This window comes from Apis cerana, linkage group LG3 (genome assembly GCF_029169275.1).
Source record: "Apis cerana isolate GH-2021 linkage group LG3, AcerK_1.0, whole genome shotgun sequence".
Lineage (NCBI taxonomy): Eukaryota > Metazoa > Arthropoda > Insecta > Hymenoptera > Apidae > Apis > Apis cerana.
In genome coordinates this window covers 3,168,871-3,191,657 of record NC_083854.1, presented here as the reverse complement: position 1 = coordinate 3,191,657, position 22,787 = coordinate 3,168,871, and the positions used below count along the sequence as shown (strand labels likewise).

At 39.8% G+C, this 22,787-nt stretch overlaps 1 protein-coding gene and 1 long non-coding RNA gene across 13 annotated transcripts in view; one reads left to right on the top strand and one right to left on the bottom strand.

Annotated features, from left to right (window-relative positions):
* Nucleotides 1-20,335, top strand: part of LOC107997066 (uncharacterized) — a 65,174-nt gene extending 44,839 nt beyond the window's left edge. The window contains exon 2 of the long non-coding RNA XR_001765916.3: nucleotides 17,908-20,335. This is a non-coding gene — a long non-coding RNA (uncharacterized LOC107997066). The remainder of the gene's footprint in view (nucleotides 1-17,907) is intronic.
* The window catches only part of LOC107997064 (uncharacterized), a 113,210-nt gene that overhangs the window by 74,422 nt on the left and 16,001 nt on the right, over nucleotides 1-22,787 (bottom strand). The window contains exon 4 of one of the 12 annotated variants that reach the window (XR_009829016.1): nucleotides 8,449-8,496. The exons of the other annotated variants lie outside the window; for them this stretch is intronic. The gene's annotated coding sequence lies outside the window, so the exon portion shown is untranslated. The remainder of the gene's footprint in view (nucleotides 1-8,448; nucleotides 8,497-22,787) is intronic. 12 annotated transcript variants of the gene reach the window in all.

The following is a 22,787-nucleotide window of genomic DNA, read 5'->3' as shown; positions in this document are numbered from 1 at the left end:
CCTACAAATGATTAAATATCTATAAATAAGAAGAAACAATTCAAAAATTACTCCTACAATAAAATTACCCATCGCTGTGATAACGAACGGTTCAAAGATATACTTTCTCTCATTATATTACATTAAATGATAAAAATTAAACAGAAAGCAGCTCTGAATTTCGAGAAATTTCTTTCTTTCTCCATACTTTTAAAATATTTGAACAGCGAAGAAAAAGTATATTGTCATCTGTTACCATTCCTCTCCCATTTTCAAGAACCACTCGCCCGGAGAAAATACGAAAAACCTGCAAGACCATTAGCAATATTTGCCGTAGAGAAGTCGAACTTGTTTTCTTCGCTTTCTCATTTTCATTTTATCCACGTTTGCAACACGTTTTTATCCTTTTCCCGATTTTTCACGACACGCAAGATACGCAAATACGCGTGCTCGTTTTACATCATTATTTCGATGCAGCCTCCTCTCTCTTTCCCTCTCTTTCACTCGAGGCTGTTTCATTTCCTCGTTTTCGCATCTCTCGCGCTAATTAATTAACTAATTAATTACGTTCTCACGTTCCTTGCGAAAAGGAGCCATTGAATTGCTCGTCGAAAAACGTTAGCTATTCTTTCGGGAAGAAAAATATTCCATAAATCCGTTCCCTTCTTCGAAGGGAATACATCTTCCAACGTAACATTTTAATTTTCGAATATGGATAAATCAATCGAGAATGGAATTCCCGAATTTGAATATTTCCATTAATATCATCCGTCTTATCGAAAGAGATTTCTAGATGCACAAGATAGGATAAGATAATGTTCGTTGAGCACAATTCGTTTCGATTACAAGAAGAGGGGAGCGCGTAAATCGTCGAGGGGGTTGAAAATAAATAGGAGAGGAGGGGGAAGAAGAAGGTTTGCGAGATACGAAGGTTGGATAAGTCTTGGAGGGAGGCTAATCCGGGCTTATCGTGATAGATTATGTATATTTGCCGCGGGGACGATAAATTGGCGAAATACGCGAGGCGTAGCTGTTCGAATCTTTCCTTCGTTTCTCCCTCGTAAGGTAAACGATCTCCTCGCAGCAGGCGAAGAACGAACGTATCGTATCTATCGGGATATTCCTCGATCGATGCCTGCAACTTTGCATTAAAATCTCGAGAGACTCGTCACACGTCGGTAGATCTCGATTCTCGCATCCGAGATTCGATTACCAATTAGCAAAATACCTTGGGTTCGAGACATTAACGCTTGGACAACGTTAATCCCTAAATCTCGAGAGAGAAAGAGAGAGAGAGAATAATTAATCGCACGGCAGCGAGGGATATATCATCCCACGCTTTTTCTTCCACCGTTGTATCACATTGTACGTACGAGTACACGCTCGTGTATATAATACCGGTGATCGTGTATCGGTTTCGCCTATGGATAAAGAAAATATAGGGACCTAGAGTGGAAGGGCCGTGAAAATTTATAGCTCCCTCCGTTTCTCCTTCTCTTACCTTCCCCTCTCCTTCCTATCTCCTTTCTTTCCCTCTCGAGGCGATCTACGAAACAGGGGGAGGGGGTGGTGTATCGTGGAATAATATCGTGACCCATCGTGAAAAGTGTGGAGGAGAAGGAAGAGAGGAGAGAGAGAGAGAGAGAGAGAAAGGAGCAACGTTCAGAGCTGTACCAATAATGATGGTAACAATGTTGACCTCGTAGGTCGGCGGACACACCCTTGCAATATACCCTCCTCTCGTGTTTCCCCTCTCTGTTCCTTGCTTTTCTTCCTCCTCCTCTCCTCGTCTCTATCTCTATCTTCGAGGAACGGCCGCTGGAACCCCATGGGTTCTATAATAAGACGTATTCCAAGCCTGGCTGGTACTGGTTGCGCGTGTACCTGATTCCATGATTGTTGGCCGGTACCCGGCAATCTGCCTCATACGTGATCTAAACTCCCTTCCTCCTCCTCTTTCTCTTATTATTCTCTCTTCTTATTATATATATTCTTATTTAGCATCCACTTTTATCACCGTGAGCGTATCTACGAGGGGATATTCGTTCGCTTTCGCCGCTCTTGTCACCAGAAATCGGCTTTTTCTCTCTTCTTTTCCTTTCTCCAGACTTTTCACCATATCCCATACGATGATACTCCTTCTTTCGTAGATCGTAGCTCGAGAGGAAAGAAAGGAATATAATTGGAAGAATCGATTTAAAAATGGAGGAATTTAAATTGTTTCAGGGAGAGTTGTAAATATTCAACGCCGTTATATGAATGTTTTGAAGACTTTTTTAAATTAAAACGTATCGCAGAGATAATTTTATGAAATCGTAAAAAGAAGGAGCAAAGATTCATCTCCCCCGTTTCCTTACGAGAAACGCTGCGCATCCCTTTAATAATCTAATTTAAAGTTTGAAACGTTTCTCGTGTACGGAGCGAGAGGAGGAGGAATTTTAAATCGAGCTCCACGATCTCCTTCGCTCTTTCTGAAAAATACTGAACCCCTTGTTGCGTTCAATTTTTAATTTCCAATTAAACGCCCATCCTGCCGCGTGGGCAACGTAGGGTGACAGCAGCGTATCGCGTTTCCTTTGTTTAAATGCGATTCGAGGGGAAGGAAAGGGGAAAATTGCCATTGTTAGGTGAGAAGAATGTTCGTCTCTTTTGATAAAAATTATTAACATTTTCACTATAATCAGGAATATCTTCGCGAACTCGTTCGAACTCAAAATTGAGGAGCTGAAATAGATGGAAATTGAGTCGTAAAATTAAGAAAAAAAGTCAAACAGCCTGAAGGATGTGCAACAAACAAACGCGTTAAATAATTTCAACCCGCTAAACTTGTAGCACGTAACAAAACTAGCAAAGCATAATTATCTTAGCGGCATCGATTGTTGCTCCAGGCACGAAAAATCCGAAGCCCGTTTCGTTTGTACAATTACATCCCAACCATGCATTATGATAAAAGTCGCGGAGATTTATACGGAGTTCGAGGCGGATGTGATGTTTCTGTACGCGAGGATAAAAGGAAAAAACGATATTCGAACGATAAGAAGATTTCTTTGGAGGAGAATCTCCATGTCCTCAAAAATATCGCTTGAGATTTTAATTATCAGGTTTTTAGAGATGCAAGAAATATACATACACCATTCACGCGCGTATTTTCATTGAATAGGCGGAGGAAGAAGATTCTGCGTATCAGCGGAATAGTTGTAAAGAGCACGTAGTGGATGTAAACTTACATTTAATCGATCCGAAAGCTACGAATGTATAATTAGAACTGAAACTCTCGCATGAATAAGTTTAACCTTCAGTTCTTAACGCCACGTTTCCCCGATCCATTGTGTATTACACACGAAATTATATACGATCGTTTATATTTATTTGTACAAGAAAGCTCAATATAATTATGGAGTATTCAAAGATGAATAACGTTAATTATGTTAATCGTTTTATAAACCATTTTATCACGGTTAATAAAATTTCGATATATTTTTACAACAAAAATATATTTTTATTTTTCAAAATTAGAAGGAACTGTGTATTTTACAGAATTTGAAAGAAAGAGATGAAAGAAACTTTAGATTTCTGAATGTTTCAAAAACTAAGGTGTTTGCTTAATGCAAGGCTTCAATTGTTCGATATCTACCATTACACGCACAGACGATCATTAAAAAATCATATATTTGAACTTTCTTGCCCTATCGGTGAAAGTGGTCGGGCAAATGTGTAAGTGGGTAAGGTCACGCAAGGCAGAGGGGGAGGAATAAAAGAAAACAGGGGAGAATCTGTGGCAGAGAATGAAAGGAAGCCAGTTTGAACCGCAGAAAGATAATGGTAGCAGGTAGTGGAGGTGGTCGGTGGTTGGTGGTTGGTGGTTGCTGCGCCATGAACTTCAGTGGCTATATCGATTGTGTGTGTCGAGTCAACCCCAGACGCCTTCTGGTCTGTCGCCCTTGACTCCTCGTTTACGGAGACGAGAATCGAAAAAAGAGCAAAACCGCGCTCGGGCGGAAGCGGGTGGTAAGAGGATAAATCGTGGAAAACAAAAAGAAGAAACGTGACCAGAAGGGATTGCGATTGCAGGAGGAATGAGAAGAAAATCCGCTTGTATGAATGAAATGCGACTACCGGCATGTGTCAGTATAATGCGTAGATCACTACGTTTTATGTGGTTGAAACGCGTTCAAATATTTTCTATCACAACGAAGGGCCATCCGCTCGAAATCGCGAATAAAATTTCGAATTTTCATGTAAAAAAACGGGAGGAAGGATTGAAAATTTTATCATCGAAATTTATTCGAAGGATAGGGGAAACCATGCCAATCGAGTCGCTTTTTGATTTATCCCGATATCTCGATCGGTTGCCGAGATATAACGATTCAAAGTATCCATAGTGAATACGTTATAGATATTGTGGATGGCTTCTAAATATTTTTCCCAGAAATCGCTACTATTTCCGGGAATCGCGTCTGTCTGGAGTTTGGGATAGGTCAGTGAGAGAAGATGCGAGCGAGAGGTCCGAGTAAGCGACAAGGATCGAGATAGTAAACGATTCAAAAATTACTTTTTCTTTTCACGACGATATCTCGGGAACCGGAAGTCGTATAGGAATAAGTGAAAAAGCGTTTTAAAGGGTAAAGTTCCGCGCTTCTAATGATCGTTCATTCGTTCTCCGGAAGTCACTATCTCCGGAGTTATAGCGGTTCAAAGTTTTCCAAATTTTAATAAAGCTTAGTCAAGTTTATCGTAAATGAATAAAAATTGCTTTTTCTTTTCACGACGATATCTCGGGAACCGGAAGTCGTATCGGAATAAGTGAAAAAGCGTTTTAAAGGGTAAAGTTCCGCGCTTCTAATGATCGTTCATTCGTTCTCCGGAAGTCGCTATCTCCGGAGTTATAGCGGTTCAAAGTTTTCCAAATTTTAATAAAGCTTAGTCAAGTTTATCGTAAATGAATAAAAATTGCTTTTTCTTTTCACGACGATATCTCGGGAACCGGAAGTCGTATCGGAATAAGTGAAAAAGCGTTTTAAAGGGTAAAGTTCCGCGCTTCTAATGATCGTTCATTCGTTCTCCGGAAGTCACTATCTCCGGAGTTATAGCGGTTCAAAGTTTTCCAAATTTTAATAAAGTTTATCGTAAATGAATAAAAATTACTTTTTCTTTTCACGACGATATCTCGGGAACCGGAAGTCGTATAGGAATAAGTGAAAAAGGGTAAAGTTCCGCGCTTCTAATGATCGTTCATTCGTTCTCCGGAAGTCGCTATCTTCGGAGTTATAGCGGTTCAAAGTTTTCTTAATTTTAATGAAGCTTAATCGAGGTTTTAAGGTAAATTACTCGATAAATATGTTTATTGTTAGAAGAATATTGCTTGTAACGATGCTACTAATAACATATTGAATTTAAAAACATGTATTTGAAAAATCCATTATCTATCTGTTATAATAATTTCACGAAAAGATTTGCTATTCTTGCCATCGATACATCGTTCGTGGAACAAATATGTGAACGGTGTAATATATTCAAAACACAGTAGGTAGATATATAATCGATGACCTGGATGACGATACTAAACAATGGTTAGGTCGTTTCGACAATTTAGTTGCGAGCAATTATCGCAGAAACAATTACTCAGCCATTCGATACGTGTGTGGAATGAATAGTGACCTCTGATACCTTTCTTTTTTCTTTTTTTTAATTTTTCAAAGAGAATTTAATCCCAATTTCGTATATACATTCCAGAACTCTAAAAGCTTTCGAGTTATTTATATCGAAATTTTTATCGTACATCTGAAACAATCTTACATTTCAAATCTAGAATTGCGAAAAATATAATAAATACTGGAACATTTAGAAAAGAAAATCTTTATAATTATATATCGTTGAAAATTAAAATCGAAGATTATCGTGAAAAAATTAAATATCCAAATAGACTTGCTACGCTGCATCATTACAAGTAAATACGTCATCTTTCAAACCTCTATGTGAGCCAATGTAAGTATAAATAAATCCGAAACGATAAAAAAATTCGTGAAATCGCCCGGATAAAATTTACCATCCAATCAAAACTCCTCTTGTCGATTTCTTCAACGACAAACTCTTTAACCTTGATATTTATCCGACGAAAAAACCAACCCGTATCGATTTCGAACGCATCCATATCCCCAGTAAAATGGGTCACTCGTGTATTTCCATCTGAAATCAGGTGAACCGTTTCGTTGCCAGAAGAAGCTCGAGATTGGCCCAGAATCTTTTACAGCTACGTACATAAAATCCATCGATCGTTGCATCCATTGGGGGGGTCTTCGTCCATGATGCGGTTGCTGGGGGAAAGATCGTCATAACCGTAGTCGTAATTCAAACCAGGTAACGCAAGGAACGACAGATACGATCAAACAGTCGCTGGAACGAGGGAAATGAAGACGATTCGCATAAATCCTTCTGGTTTGCGTCGAAGAAAGAGAAGAAAAAACAAAATTTCCCTCGAATTCCCTCGAATAAAATAAAAATATCTTTCTTAGATATTCTCCATACACAACAATTTCTAAATATCCTCGTTTAAAATGATCAATAATTGAAACGCAAACAAATTTCGTTCCACTCACGCGTCGACTCGATCCGCTCCGATAATAAACAATAGTACGTTCGAGAGAATTTATGCGTCTCGTGGAAAAAAAGAAAGGAAGAAAAATAGAAAATCGCGGCGAAAAGCAATGTACGAGACTGTAACGAATCGCGCCTCGGCTACTCCACGTTTTATCTCTCTCTCCGGTTACCCCGCGACGACGATTTCGCCTCTACTCTCGTATATCAGAGTCAGGCTTCGTGTGAGAGCGTCTAGCCGCGTGAAGATAAGTAATGCACACAGTTTGCTCGGCGTCGGAGACGCACGAAGCCCGGGACACCATCGAGCGCGAGGAAGAGAGAGGAGGAGGAGGGAACGAAAACGAAGCGAGATGGGGGAATCGAAAAGGACACTCGCGAGACAGGACACTCGAGAGAGGACTTCGAACCTCGTGGCGAGCGAGTGCTATATAAGTCCTGAACGACCTTGCTGCTTTTTCAATGCAAGGACGACGTTCACTCCGTGGCGAACGGGAGAGGAGAGAATGCGATCGACGCGTCGAAGGAGAGGCCTTCGACGATCCAGCCGGCGCACAGATCGTTTCAACGACGATCGATGCTCACTCCTTGTCCTTTGTCCCTTGACACGGAGAAGGAGATTCGAGAAGGCGAGAAGGTTCGAGAGAGGAAGAGAATCGATATATCGTTTCGCAATAAAGAGAAGAGATATGATGTGAATATTAAGGATGAGGTAATATCCATGCGTCTATACGATAGACTCGTAATATCTCGTATACTTTTTATTGGAAATTAATTTTTTTCTTATCAAATTTCAATCAATTTGAGTGTAAACAGAATCTTTATTAATTTTCAAATGAAACGCGAGATACGTATAAATTTATGATTTGTAATAAAAATTACAAGAAGATTGGAAGATATATCCGTCAGACATAACCTCTCGAAAAGATTAAATTCAATATTGTCAGATATAAATCGTAAAAAAGAAAATTCTCTTTTTCAACATCCGTATCACTAGTCTATCGATATCCAATCATGGAGCCGAGATATCTGCATGCGCACTCCGCACAGTCACGAAAGGATTAAATTTACCAAAGGATTAAATTCTAAAATTCAGATTCCCTGCTCGAGCGAAAACCTAGGCCCGGTAAATGGATCCGTATCACGTGACTCAAAGTGGAGCGGATTGGTGTCTCGCGCGCATGCGCCTAGTCGGATGTAATATAGCGTCGTATCTTTGGCGGGAAGGTTCGAACGTGCAGGAAGGATCGAGAGCCGTGTAATTGGAGAAAGGGGAACGGGGAATCGTAAAGCATCAGAGGGATCCGTGATTTCCGAAATGCGCTGCGTGGCTGCCCAACCACGGCAAATGGAATATTCTATCTATGCGATCAGCCCGACAGGATTTACTATGTCTTTGCAACGGCTTTAACGCGCGGTTTTACCGCTCGATGCGGAAAGGTACTGCTCATTAAGCGTCGCGTATCCTGACGTGGAAGGAAGCAACGAGTGTTACACGGTATATTTTCCCCGGCTAATAGATTTTAACCGAACGTTTCGCAACGGATGGAGAAAATCACAGCCGTTATGTTCTAAGGTAAGGTGTTACGTTCTCGCTCGGTCAACCACAATGCGAGATTCGTTGTAATTGCACTTCAAAAGTACCGTAATTTTTGGAAATATAAATGGAGAAAAGTATATGGAAAATATTTCATCGCCTCATAAATGAATGTGCTTTTTAATATTTTCGATACATTGTACGAGTTTGTAAGATTTATTCTCTATATCATTTTATAGATCTAAACTATTTCTCTTTCTTTCATGCACATTTCTTTCTAGCTATATATATATAGATGTAAATAATAATATTTTTTACAGTATATATATATGAAATACCTGTCATCCAGTTTTTTTTTAATCTTTCAATGAACAGCTGATCCATACCTGAAAAAAGCAAAAAAGCGATATTTACAATCTATCACAAATAAATTAATTCGTTTTATTTATACTTATCATACGAGTTTCCAAAAATCACGTTCCAATTAACCATCTTTAACTTAGTATCCACTTGAGAAAAGAATTTTAACTCTCAGAGATTATTTTAATTATCGCAAAATTGAAAAATTATAAACTGGAGAGCAAAACAAGCCTATCCCCCGTTTTACTTTCAAATCATCTCGGCTTGGTGGAAAAACAAAAAGACAATTATGGGTGCTCGCCACGTTTTCACGAGTGGAACAGAATTTGCATACCAATTCTGCATACCTTCCACTTTCCCCGAGATCTTCACATCCATTCGCGAAATCTGATACGAGATAGCGTTACACGAAGAGATTCGTTCGCACATAGTTGACAACACCGATCGGTTGAACCGTACTCGTTAAAGCGACACGATAAATCGCGGAATTATCGTTCGATTCCGTTGCAGCGGTTAAAGTCGCCTCGTTGCAATCTACCAGTCGCCAAAGCTTAAAGAATTTTTACTTTATGTTGCATCGTCTCGAAAAAAAAGGGATCTCCCGAGAAACTCCTCCCTCTTCCTTGATCCTTGACAGTCATCTCTCTTATGTCTTCGGATTAAAGCAACGATCTCGAGGATTAATCTCGAACGGATTACCGACAAATTTCCCCCTCAACGACCCATTTTGCAAGTCGAGCTTGTAAGATGAGCTTGTACGATCGTGTATTGCGAGAAAAGACAAGTGTGTGTGTATGTGTGGGTTAACTGGACTGGTGGATCGATAGTATTAGATTGGACACAGAAAATTCCATTGGTTTCAACTTAATTGGATCTCCATTATCTAATGTTTCCTATTTATTAACACCATGGAAGTTCTATTTCTGTAGTAATAATTATATTTCTCTTTCTTTTTGTTATTTTTTACCTTTTCCAAGCTTAAATGCGTGATACAGCTCCTTTTGTGGTGTTTTTATAATTTGCTTATTGATGAATTATATCGAAATTTAACTCGCAATTTCCATCGCGAAATTTATACTCGAAATTTATTTAACGAAAAATATGTAGAATATTTTTTTTAGTAGAAATAATTTACAATTTTCCTTTTAAATTTGTACAGTTTATCGAAGAGATGGAACGATTTTACGTTTAAATTGTTTACTCAAATTTATTTACATCGATCTTTAAATTTATAGGGGAGAAAGATATTTCGTGAAAATATAAAATATCATAAAACGAATTTATCGTAAACAGTGATGCGCTATTCTTTCCGAAACTGTTACCGAAATCAAAAATTAATACAATTTTCACAATTCCGCATAACGTTACGAAGAACGGGGTCTCGTTTTTCTCGCGAAAAGGATACATTTGTCTTCCGATGCGACTCGAGATATCACGTTTTCCGCGAAGAAAAGCACATTTTGTACGATTTCGTACGAAATGAAGTATGTTATCGTATATTTCCACGGGAACTAATACACGTAGCAATGTCGAAAGGCGATATTTCACTTACGCTAGATAAAAACGAATACGTTTGGAGATCGAAGAATATTGTAGCTATCTTTTACATACAAGATTAACATATCCTCTCGTTTTTTTCTTAAAATTCATTTTGTATAAACTTGTGAGAGTGTTGAACTCGTATGAAAGAGTTACATTAAAAAATGCGAAATCTGATTTTGCTTCTGATTTAACAAGGAGAGCTCCTCTTTCGTCCCTGAAACACGTCGCAATTTTATAATAAAATTTTTTCCCCCGAACGAAGCATGACAACGCGAAACATATCGATAGAAGAAAAAGTGGAAAGAGGCGTTGAGAAAAAATGCTCGTATCGTATCGTTCGTTGGTCTTGTTAGTTAATTCCAATTTCCTAGAAAGGAGAATTGAAAGGCGAAATCGAAGAAGATAACGCTGCTGTAATTACTACTCCGATACGTCAATCAAATCGTCTCATGAAAGCTTTCAATTCCTTTTCCGCTATTATCGATGAGCAATGGTCTGCAATTACGACAGACGCTCGTTACATCACTACAAAGTGTGCAATTTCCTTTCTTCCATCTCGAAAATAGATAGAAATAGATAATTCAGAAAGGAATTCACCGATTGAAACATATCAAAAATTAATATCTCTCGTAATATTATACAGAGTCTCAATTTCCGAGCGTAGAAAAATTTCAAAAATTGGCCGACTACTAGATAACTTCTCTCTTTAACTACGATTTCAGACGAGCCATATTATTATTCGATATATTAACTTCGACACGTTGAACTTCACTTTATATTTTGGAAAAGATTGAATTTAAAATTTAGAACATCGATATTATCTTCCTTCCCAATCTTCGCCCCTTTTATCGGTGTATATATCGGCGTTAGAGGTGGAACGCGTTCTCGAGGACTTGGCATTTGCCGAGGAGGAAAAGGTGAACGTATGAAATCGGGCGTGCAAGTATCGGCGAGAGGGGGGGCCTTCGAGTGCCGCTCGAGAAGGGGCCCGATCGAAGGTGAGGACGATTAATCCTTCCACACACCGCGATCGTTTCGTAAGGCGAAGGACGATAAAGGTCGGGCCTGCAGTCCAAGGCGGCAATAGTATTTGGAATAAAAATAAAAAACGTTGCATAAATTGTTCCCTCGAACCTGGTTTTTGGATCAGCCTTTACATCGATATTGTCAATTTAATCGCGTAGAGAATTTGAGGATATTTTTTTAATGACGTTATTATATAGATCGTAAATGAGGTTATATATAGAAGTAATTGATTTTGTAGATTTTGCACAAGTTGGAATTACACGTTTCTCGGGAAATAATTAATCGAAGTAAATGTTATTCTCGTGCAATATTTGAATAATTAATTTTCATTGGAATTCCGTCGAATAGATTTTCAATGATTGAAAGATTAAATTTCAAGTTAATTAAAAAACGGAGAGGAAAATTTATTTTTCGAGCATACGTATTCTCGTCTCTCTTCGATATAAATAACGAGCTGGGGAAAAAAATATATTCGAAATAATTATGGAAATTTTAGAATTAATAAATATTATTTCCAATAATCGTTTCTAATATATCTTAGAATTTATTACCTCGTGAATATTTAAACAAACGTTTTTCTTTTCTTTTTTCCCGCAGATATATTTATGGCCACGCGCATGAAATAAATTTACAAATATTATTTCGCCTCGACGAAACTATTTCAATAATAATCTCCTACATACATCCCACTTAAAATATACCCGTCATTGTTACGCGCTAAACCTTCTAACTCGTTTATTGTCTGTACTGTGCGTTCCACACGACTTGGAGCGGTTATTCGTTTAAAATAATTGCAATCGAGGGGGTTCGAAAATTATCCGCGCGATAAATAAATTTATCATTTTGAAAATTATCCGCGCGCGTTGTCACCAGCTTGATTCCTTGGCTAGGTCCTTGAAATAAATTGCTCGCGCGATTTCTCGTAAACCGCGCATAAATTGTCTCATCAACGTCTCCCGCCTTTTCACCAGCGGAAGAGACTCCGTGTCGTAAATTAAGGGGATATGATATAACGCCAATATGGATAACGACGAATTGTAAATTTTCGCCGTGGATTGATGAAGCACCGATTCGTGAATATTCGTTTGATCATCGCCAGCGAAATCGTGAAATCTTTTCTAGCGCACGTTGAGAAAGCGAAACAATTAGTCGCTCTTTCACTCGGTCGGTATCCAGGATCGATCTCGTCGATGCAACCAGCATCTACTTTTACTTTCCGCCTCTCGTCACACTTCATCAAATTCTATTATCCTCTTTCCAAGGTCCAATTCTGGGATGCATATCCGTGTCGGTTAAACATCTTTGGATTCTAAGACTTAACGAATATATCGAGATGATCGAATCAACGAAAAACTGGTTAATTCGATATTATTTGTATTTCTTTACCGAATATTTGGATGCAATCAATTCATTTGTACGAGCAAGAGGCAGATGAAGGAAAGCAGAAAATTACATTTGCAACTTTCGCCGATTAAGGAAGAATGGCAGTCGAATCTCACCCAGTTTAGTACACTTCCTGTACTAAGGATCGATAACAAAAGCGAAAAAACGAGATTACATGCTTGTTCGGCGGCGACCGAAACATCTCATCTCGAAGAAGGGTAGTAAACTGACCGTGCTTTTTCACGACCTCGTTTCGATATTCCTCTCGCCTCTTCATCCTCCTCATCTTTTTACGATGCTCAATACTCACGCATCCCATTATCACTCTCCTCTTTTCAACGCACGACACAACTCTATCACACTCTCCTACTCCGTAAAATCAAGAATCCTATTTCTATTATTCCCTTTGCCTGGCCAATTTTCTTCAAGATACCCAAATTTTTCTCCATATCTTCTCGAAAGCCTGCCAATCTCGCAGTCATCCTCTTCGACGATCTATTTGCCGGTTCCATTCCTCCTCCTTTCCCTCGTCCTGATATAACTTGCCCGCCATTATCGTAACTTGAACCCCCTCTCTCTCGCCTGCCCTTTCATCCTTCCTCCTCCGCCTTTCCTTCCCCTTTCACCGTCCGTCGCGAGTCCCTTCTTCCCGTTTATAGCGAAGGAGAGGGAGGCAGGAAACGCTGGATGGATTTGTTTCAAAGAAACCCCCTCGAGAAACTTTTCTCCGAATATAAGCACACGTGCGGCGCAAGTGTGGTTTATGTGGAAGTCATCTGGCTCGCAGAACTTTCAGATTCACTGATTTTTCGACCTTTCGACCTTTGCTTCATAGGATCATAGGAAAAAGAACGAGGGATAATGTGTTTCTTTAATATGTTTTTCTTTTTAAATTCGATTTGATTTTTGTATTTGAAGAATGTATTCTTTTTTTTATTAATAAAAGCGATATGTGAGGTGATTCTAGCTGAGAAATATTGCAACGTATTTAACGATGAAAGACGATGACACGTTTCTTATTGCGGCAAAATGCAACGAAATGCTTGGCGGAGGAAAAGGAAATGCGATATTTCGATGATAAATACGTTGTTCCTCGTTCCAAGACAAATGAAATGTGATAACTTTTTATAACGCGCATCGATATTTTCCTTTATCTGGAGACAATTTTTCCAGGAATGAAGAAATAAAAATACCTATTATCTAAAAAAGAAATATCACTAACCTTCGATCAGATTGCAACTCAGGAGAGGCAAATTGAAAAATCATTTGTAAAGAAATTTACGTAAGAATTTGACACAAAATTCTCTCGAATTTGTGAGCACTTGCTCGACAAAGTTATCGTTATCCATAATTAAAAAGGATATAACGAGACTTATACGCACAGCTCGTGCAAGTTTTTCCGCTCGAGCTTTTCTCTTATTTCTTGCTCGCTTTCACTTTCGCCTCGGAAACGAGTCAAGTGCATCGCAGATCGATACCAAAACTCGGTTAGCAAGGTTAGTCGAGTTTTTCCTCTCGATAGATCGTCCAAGCTCGATCGATTCTTCTTTCTGTATCGTAAATTATCGTTTTACCATGAATTTTGGATCCGGTATTCATCCGATTGTTGAAAATCAAGAAGAATTATCGATTTCATCCGTTTATCGCGAAGTACTTGAAAGTTTTTTTAGAATAATAAATTAGAAAACAAATGTGTCCACGGATACGACACCAATAAAATTCATCGTTCTGCTCTTTACGCTTCGCTTGTGTCAGTGACACAACATTTTTTAACGTGACTATACAGAGAGATAATAAAAAACGGTATACGCAAATATTTGCAGTTGAATTGCATTTATCTTCTCGAGAAAGTAAACATATGTGCATGTAAATACTTTTATTTGAAATAATCTGCACGAATTTGTTTGATAACGATATGAAAGTTATTTTTAAAAAAATACATCTCTAATTCGAAAGGATGAAATTGTGAAATTGGTGGGCAAAACATGTTGAAACATCTTAACAAAAAAGAAGTCAAAAAGGAATACAGATCGATGGTTCGTAAAGTGGAAATGTTTCGCGAAAAAAGAAAAAATCCTTCACAAAATAAAATTGCTTCCACAATAATACCGTTCACCGTGACGCCACGTCGAATCAATCCGTCGATTCATCGTGCAATCGTGTTCAGGAAAATCTGCTTGGACGAACAATCGAACAATCATCGCGGTTGTTGAAAAAAACCGTAATAAATAACTCGAATCTTCCCTTTCAATGAATATATTCTTGGATTACGTGTAAAATTCGCGTTTCAGAGAGAAGGGGGGCAGAGTTTTTTCCACTTTTCCTCCGACGACCAGCAAAAATACCCTTCAAGAATGATCGAAGAAGGTCACGACCTCCCTCATTCGTCGCGAATAGGTATATACGTGCAGCTACAGTCCGTCGCAAAAGTCTTCCATCTTGCTTATCGCGAAACGTTCCCCTTTGAACGAAAATTTTATCCGTAAATGGGTTATGCGATCTATCCTTTCTGAGAAAAATGTGCCACCCAAATTATTATCGTTCCTCCTAAGATTTTTTACAGAGATGATAGAATATTTTAAAATTGGCCTTTATCGTCGAGTCATATTAGAAAGGGACGATATTATAAAATTCCAATAAAATTTTACCTATATTCCGGTAATAAAAAAAAAAAGAAATGACGCAACTTGCGTTCGCACGAAAGAATTATCAAAGATATTTTTGTTATAAATTTTGCGCGTGTACGCAACATTTCTGCGACTGACTGTATCCGTGTACCGACATTACAAACGTTCGCCTCGGTCGATTCTCTCGTGTTACACGACTTCCAGCCGATCGACGGATTTGCAAAGTCATCCAGGATGATCCATCGGTTCCCTTGTTGCGTGTACTGCCGGCTCGATCGTTCGATCGTGCGTCAATGTACTTTCATCTCTATCGATGATATTCTTTTCTCGAGCACGTGTTTCGCGAGATTGGAACATTTAAAGGAAAAATTTAATCTCGAAATAAAAAAATTATTAAATCGAGGGAACATTGCATAAGTATCTCGATTCGAGGTTTGAGGTTATTTATGCACAAATAATGAGATACTTTCGAATGTTTCTGGATCCCGTCACGCGTGAATAACGCGTAAACGAGGGCCAAAAATTCCGTTGAAGAGCTGCTCTTCAGAATATTTTTCGCAGATGGGCACTCTTTCGAGAATAATTCGTTCCAGACGCTAAAGACCTTCGCTCCGAATGTTTAAAGTTTCGAGAGTTATTACCCTGAAAAGATACGACTATGATCTAAACTATGATTCTCTTCCCCCAAAAATCCCACAGAACCCAAATGGAAACGATATCGCGGCCGTGAGATCGCTCTTAATCTCTCTTAATCGAGCAAGATTTAAGAACAATAAGGTCAGAATTAATTCCACGCGGGGTAACGCATTGCGTGGCACGGCCGCTTCGAATGGAAACTGTTAATCTCGAGGGTTTACAATCTTCGATAATACGCAGTTTACGCGAATTTACAATCGAGAGGGGGGAGGGTATTAAGCAACGTATAACACCGGTCGATGCCGGTAGCACCGCGTGAATCAGATTATTCCCTCTTTGACTTTGATGACTGGTCAAACCGTGTCTGGGGCGGGGGTGGAAGGTAAGTGGACGCTGGAACGATATGCGCATTCGATTTCCATATAAACGGGGGGAGAGGAGGTAGTTGTGCGGATTTCATAAAAGGAGGCCTGGATAGTCACAATGGGCGTTGTGAAAGGGGCAATAAGAGCGGCCGATATTGCTTTCTTTCGTTCGGCGATCAAAAGGCATCGAAACAACCTCGTGATTATAAAGAGGGAAAATTTTATTTTTCGGCCGCATTTTGAATCGAGACTGGTTGATTGATTGAAATTTCGATCGGGATTGTCTTGACTCGATTCTCCGTCATGATATTCAGAAGCGATATTTTTGCTTGGAATTCTTGGAATATTGATAAGCGGAATAAGATATAGAAAGTGTTCTTTATAGGGATCTAATGTTTCGTGATAATCCTTTTTTGGAGGAAAGAGAATATAAATCAAATTGAATTTATCCAGACACTGTGAACTATAAATATTTATTTCATTAGTGTATTTTTAATTTTTCGCAATATTCAGAGTTCAAATTAACCAATTTATAATTTTTATACGATGAAATTTTTCACTTGAAATTCTACTAGCTTCTGATTTTGTGAAACTGCTGTTTCGCAAAACTTTCTAACGAAAGTGTATATATAAATTACATTATCGCGTGGGATAAAATTTGTTCACGATTTAAAAGAAATGATTATTACAATGACCCATATTATCCAAATTTTAATAACAAAGTTATCCAATCACCCAAATTATCCGGCTAAATAACTGAAACCATTTATAATTCCGGGGAACGATATTCTTCTTTCGCTCGAGTTGAAGAAAACACGAGGAGAGGAACAATAACAAGAATAAGAAGAGGCGAAAAAGAATCCTGGCTACGGTCACGGACACCCAACAGCAATTAAAAGCAATTCTTCTTGGCAGTATATCACTCTTACGTGCACTACTGCCGCGGATCCCCATTAAAATCGACCTTCGACTCCACCCGCGAGCAACAACGGTATCTCCTGTTGTTCCTCTTGTTTTCAAAGGCTACGCAGGGAAGATCCAACGAGAGGAGCTCGAGGATAAAATACACGGCGAGAACGTTTCGTTTCCTAAGTATCTATCGCGTGTATTTCGCAAGCAAATGAGAATCAGGAGAGATGAAAATTGAAAAGCGTGATCTGTCTTATATATTGCTCCCCAACAATATATATACACATATTACAGGTTTAATTCAAATTCAATTTTGGAAGTGGATCTAGGAAGATATCGACTCGTGATAAATAAGGTGATGAATTATTTCGATGATAAGAAAAATTTCACACGAATATTTCCAGTGAATTTTCATATAATGATTCGAACGTTCGGTTCTCGAAGTGTATTAAAAGTCTATAAACAGAGACGCGAATTTTAATGGGGAAGTCGAGCCGAGGGGAACTGGACGGTGTTCCAACAGCTGGCGCGCGTTTATAAAACTCACCCTCATTTGAATACGTCCATAAATCGGGTGGTTGGATCGCGATTTCACGGAGCTGTAACCGTGTGACGAATAAACATAAATCGGCCACGCGAATCTCCTTTCCACGAGAGACGGCTTCTCGACTCGAGCAAATGAGAAGTACGAGGAGGAGCCACGTGTGGGAGAGTCTGCGCCGCGAAACGATATACAAAGATGCTCAACTTTCCACGAGATTATTGTATTACTTCCTATTTAACACGGTCGATTTCCATTTAATTTTTCTCTTAATTTTAAAAAAGCAAACTAACTTGAATTCGATTCCCTTCGAAATTCTATCCATATCCACGAGGATCAAGCATCATATTCTCGCAATGAATCTACGCTTGCATTTGAATTGTAGATGATAGTTGGATTTTTTTGCAGAACTCGAGGAGGGGATCGCGCCTTCGGGGGTCTTCCTCCAACTCGTTGGCGGGTACGGAGGGGTACGTCGATCACGCGGTCACGCCAGGGAAACGATAGAAACGATGAGGAGGCAGCTGGAGGAGAGAGAGTCTCGCATCTCTGGCGAAGAGTCATGAAAGAAGTTCTTATCGCGAGGGAAGATGAAAACGCGGGAGAAGGCTGGAACGTCGCGGCTCGATAACATCTCTCTGTGTGTTCTGCGACTGCATTCCACTCGTGGAAGATAAATACTCGCACGTAGAATTGGAAATCACGGGTCGATTGCTTCGTTCCCTTCCTACCTGTGCGCTCTCCCTCCTATTTTTTGCTCGGGTGAAAAAGAGATTGGCTTCTGTGGTAATGGCTTTTTTCCTCTTTTTCGAAAGAAAAAGCGCGGAGAGAACGTCGTATTTTCCATTTATTTGCTTTTCCCCCCTCCTCCCTCTCCTCTTCTTCTCCTTCTTTTGTTTAGTCCGAGGGTTTATTGATTAAAAGTCGCGCAGCGTGCGTATCGTTCGATTTTATTGTTGGGACGACGTTTGGCGACTTAACAAGTGTGTTATTGTTATGGAAACTTGTTATCGAAATCACTCGTCCGGGAGATTGAATGTAATAATTCGATCCTTTCCTTTTTCCTCCCCAGAAGACGACACACGAGGCGAGAAATTGAAGAAATTTCGAAAAGAGTAATGGAGGATCCAATCGAGATTACTTGGAAACGAAACTAGAAGAAGCGAGATTATCCCACGGGTTGCAGCATGAAAAATTTATGTACGAAACGTGGTTCGATGCAAGCTCGATCGCCTCTGACCACCCGTTTCCCAAAGATAAGCGGGATAGATCCGACGCATACAATGGGTTGTAGAGGGGGGCGGGGATGGAAGAGGCGCGCGCGTCTCGCGGCCGCAATTTATGGCGACTTTTCGCAACGTTTGTTGTTCCCTTGGAAAGGGAATTTTCATGGAGGCAAGCGTCATTTCCGCGGCATCGTTGCCATTGTCCCGAGTCAGAATGGACAGCGAACAGGGAAGAATGTAAGTCGATATTGGAAAACAAATCTGGTAGTCACATTTTCCCGATAACAGCGTCAAACTTCCAATGGGAAAGATTCGAAAGGTTGGAAACGCGTCTGGGATAAAAGGATACCTCCTCCCATCTTTTTCCAATACTTTTCCGTGTTTATTGCAAAGCAATCTATCGGCGGGTACAGTCGATCGCGTGATGACCTCAACGAAAGAAGATTTTCGAGTCTTTGGACAGGTGCTTCGCTTGCGATTTTTGCGAAATTTTCAGTCGTAAGCGAAAAGAAATATTTTTGTTTATTTTGTGATTTCAAATATTTACAGATACAACGTTTCGTCTACGCTTTTTTCTAATACTTTTAAAATATTAAACATAAGAATTCGAAAATATTCTAACTAGATTTCATCCATTATTTTCTCTTTACTAAGAATAACGTCATCCGTGATCATTGATTTTAAAATCGCAAAAGATTTGTGATACAATCAGATTCTATCTCCCTCTTTCCTTAATTTTGAGAAAGAGTTTTATTCTTATGCTTCGATGACCGTTCGCCTATTTGCGATGCGTTTATAGAATAACTCTTAGCCTGCTCGCCAAGTGAAACCTGAAAACTGCGTCAGCCAGCTTCGCTTTCGAGTAGGATCGATCGATAAGTCGACATTTCACCTAACCGACTCTCCTTTCTCTACCCCCGCACAATCTCCCTCTCTCTCTCTCTCTCTCTTTTCCCTCCCTGCGTCTTCGCAGTCTTCGATTCAAAGGAAATAAGGACGGACGTGAGGCGAATAATTGGGAGTAAACTCGATTTAAACGAAGGTGCATAGGCGATTTTCAGAGGAATGAATTTTCTCCTTCGAAGGGGAAATCGGCGTACCGATATATCCGATTAAAAAACAGGATCTCCAAGTTCAGCTGGCACGAAGGACAGGGATTGAATTACGGATTGAATTGAATAAAAGGAAGGGAGGGAGGATCGTTTCGAGTCATCGATTGGCCTCGATGCGTCAGTTAGAAGAGAGAAAGAAACTCGCGAGAGTAACCTTGGACGGCTGGATTTCTATGAAAATTGATGGAAGGGTGGCCTCTCGCTGCTGAATAATCGAAAAAGGGGGTGAAACTTGGCGAGCGCAGCGCAAGTGTAGACAGAGTGAGTCACGTGAATAATTTGTAAATTAGGGGTGGCTTGCCCTCGCACTTTCGCATCCTTTGTTATTTTTAAACGTGTAATTTATAAAAAAAATTTTCGTCCAGGGAAGAGATATTTTTACACGAAGACACATGTCCCTTCTTCATATTCTACTTATCATTTCTTTATTTTCCAAGATGCATTCAGAGTCCCACGCATCTTTCACCTTTTAAATAAAACTTGAAAGAGACTCAGAAACAGTTCGATTTATTTAGATTGAAAAGGTTGACGATTGGAAAGAAAGAAAAAAAAAAATAATTTATCTACTCTTAATTCCCCCCTAACGAACCCTCGATTCCTCGAACTTCCATAAACAAAACGATAAATGTTAACTAAACGATAATAGAAAACTACAAACGCGTATACCTGTGTCCAATTAACGAGTATAAAAATCTCGTAATAAAATCGCACGCAAACACTTTTTACAAGCAGCAACGTATTTCACACGCATCGATGCACGCAGGAAATACCGTTCGATCGTTTCCCGCATTAACACGGCTTCTGCTCGTTCTGCCCCGACCTTCCCATGTTCCATATAAAATTTCCACAACTACGAAACGTCGTCGTAAACCCGACAAAACTCCGGTTACTCCTCCCTTTCTCAAATCGATCCCTGATGATTCCTGTTCGATCGGCTCGTTTTGATGAGAGGAGAAAAAGAAGAGGAGGGGAAAATCAGCTGCTTAGAATCGGTCAGGTTCCCACAGATTCGACGCGTCTTCCGCGTTGCCTTCGAGCCTTCGGAAGGAAGGAGGGGGGGGAAAGATCGGCGAATCGCTCTCGACCTTGAAATTAACAATCGACACGGTATCGAGATATCGCTGTCGATCGACTTCCGAGAGAACGAAGCAAACGACGGGGTGAGAATTTTTGAAGCCGATTCCAGAGAGTAGCCGCGGGTGGTAAACCAATCAGCCACACGCGCGCATTTATGCTGCCATAAGACGCGGTATAAAATACTCGCGGCCCGACGAGTATCGCATCGCTGCCTGTCTTTACTTAAACGATTTGTTTTTCCTCCTCGTTTTCGCCTATCCTATGATTTTCTCCACGATTCGTGACGTAGGTAACGGTATAAGACGCGCTGGAAATTTCACGCGGAATTACGTAAACCAGTCCTTCAGAACGTTTCCTCGAGTTCTTGATTCTTTTTCTCGCCACGCACGATTGATTATTCTTATTACGCGGTTTTGATACATACGATAAAATTAATTATACCTAATTGATTTTTTAGACTAGACTTTTTAGATTCTAATCCGATATATATTCTCGAGATTCAAATATTTAAGGCTTAAGGGGATTAAACCTATTTCTGTAGATATCTTATGGACATCCGCAGTTAAGGAACAAAATTTCATTCCTTTAAAAGGACCTTGTAAAAAAAAGTTATAATTAAATTACGCGATATATCTTTCCATGTATTATCACCGTCGAGCCGATAATTTATATGAAATTCTGGAAATTGCGCTCCTCCTTAAAATCCCCAATTTTTCGGAATCGCCGCCATTTCGAAAGGGCCGGTTCACGCGTAAAAATTGCTTCCCCAATTTTCCCCAAGATGGAGCGAGGGAAGGGGCCATAATTTCGTACGAATTCCTGGCGAAAGTATAATTGGCCGCAAAGGCGGAACCCACATTTTTTACAGCACACGCGCGCGCGCATAAACGTCAAATTCGAATAAAACGGAACGTCGCCGATCGTAAACTATACGCGTATTCGATACGCGATCGAACCATCGGTTCTCGAGGCCTTTAACGAGCGACGTTTTGTAATTTCGTGGATCGTTAAACGGATACGCCAGAGCACCGTTTCGTTGCCGATCGTTAAATACCAGCATGCCATACGGTGGTTGATGTTCGTTAAACGAGGCCCTAACGCTGTGAAAACGGCCAATAGAAGAAAAAGAAACACGAGGCAAAGATGTCCGCGAAATCCAGTCCATCGCCCCGATTACGACAGAGGGTACACACTTTCTTGCTTAAAAAGCAGAACGACAAAAAGAATTTTCTTTAATAACCGAGAATGAAGGAAATTTGAGAAATGAGAAATTCAAAGGAAGATCGCTTTGTCACGGTTCGAGGATTATTCGTGCGTATTTCATCAAGAGATCGGTATCAATCGTACGCAAATCAAGATACGGGGATTGTAATAAATAAATCTTTCTCTCTTTTTCCCGCGATTGGCAATTATTGGCGCGTTTGAGGATTCGCAACGATTCATCCCTCTCGACGATGGCCGCTCCTCTGAACCGCTTGAATTTTTATGATCTGCCGAACTCTTTGAGAATTTCAAATTCGAGACGTCTATACACAGGTACGTACAAAGGACCTATACGTTATGTAAATTCATGAGGGGCATCGAGTAGCTTGATCAGAGGGAACTTTATCTCGATACACGATGGAGGATCGTTAATGGAGTCGTGTAACTGGAAGCTTTTCCTTAATGGATCGAAATGCATTCCATTACTTATTGGACGAAGCAAACGTTACGAAAGTTAATTTCTTCTTCGATTCCCCTCCAAATTTTATCGCGACAATTTGTTGGATCGTCGAGCTGATGCAACGAAATCCAGCGGAATTGATTCCATTTAGATTGAGATTTATCGTGAACAAATATGGCCTTTAAATTTTTCTCTTTTTCATCGTAAACC